Source organism: Pelodiscus sinensis, chromosome 32, assembly GCF_049634645.1.
Source record: "Pelodiscus sinensis isolate JC-2024 chromosome 32, ASM4963464v1, whole genome shotgun sequence".
Classification (NCBI taxonomy): domain Eukaryota; kingdom Metazoa; phylum Chordata; order Testudines; family Trionychidae; genus Pelodiscus; species Pelodiscus sinensis.
This window is the reverse complement of record NC_134742.1, coordinates 2,973,973-2,974,972: the sequence shown is the minus strand read 5'-3', so window position 1 is coordinate 2,974,972 and position 1,000 is coordinate 2,973,973. Positions and strand designations below refer to the sequence as shown.

Sequence of the window (1,000 nt, the reverse complement as noted above, 5' to 3'; positions counted from 1 at the left end):
TCATTCCATGAGGAGTAAGGGACGTTTCAGAATAACAAGTTATTTTGAAATTTGGTGCTGTGTAGATGCCAAAGCTATTTCAAAATAAGTTCAAAATGAGATACGTAATTTACATAGCTCAAATTGCATATCGTGTTTTTACCCTCAGTGCATTATAGGCACACCCTGAGGGTGTGTCTACACTGCACCCTAAACTCAAAATAAGATCTGCAATTTGTGCTATGCAAATTGTGCATCTTATTTCAAATCTATTTCCAAATAGCTTATTTATCTCTGCCAGCCAAGAGTCACAGGTGCCCAGAGAAAGCACTGATTACAGGCCACAGGGTGTAATGGGCAGCACTCAGGACTTTGAATCTGAGTTCAGCTCCCAGTGGAACCTACTGGTGAGATGCTGGTGAGTTGCAAATCCTTGGGAATCAATGCTTTTGCCTTCTGCCCCCTCTTGTGCAATTCCACTTTGTTCTTGACTTTATCAATCTAAGGACTTTGCAGAAGAGACTTAAACAGCTGCTCCAGTGGCGCAATGGGTCAGCGCACAGTACTTATAAGGCAGTACCAGAAGCAGACATGCTGAGGTTGTGAGTTCAAGCCTCACCTGGAGCATTGTTTTTTTCAGTCCCTTCAGGGATTTCCCCTTGCAGTGAGCCCTGTGGGAGCTGGGATTCCAGCCCAGATGAGGGGAGGTGTCAAAATTCCCCCTCCACATATTATCGTCTCATCAGAGTGAATGCTGGGTGGCCAGGATCCAAGGCCAAGTGGCACAGAGAGGGTTGGACCCTTGACCCTCTTACCACCAGGGTCTAGTTGCCCATCTTCTTCCCCACCATGAGCATCTGCAGTCCCTTTCAGCCATTGGGTCAGCCTGAGAAAGGAGGCAGGAATGGGGCAAAGTAGCAAGTCAAGCTGAGGGGGGCAGGCAAAAGTCATCTTGCCTTGGAGGGCCACTGGCAAAATAAGAGAAGTGGGGGCCCCAGAGCTTGGCTAGCAGCTGCTGAAG

The 1,000-nt window shown here is 47.8% G+C and overlaps 1 non-coding gene across 1 annotated transcript; it reads left to right on the top strand.

Moving 5' to 3' along the window:
- The first annotated feature begins 512 nt into the window (after positions 1–512).
- On the top strand, positions 513–606 carry TRNAI-UAU (transfer RNA isoleucine (anticodon UAU)). The gene is made up of 2 exons: positions 513–550; positions 571–606. It is a non-coding gene; the product is annotated as a tRNA-Ile (tRNA).
- The last annotated feature ends 394 nt before the right edge of the window (positions 607–1,000 follow it).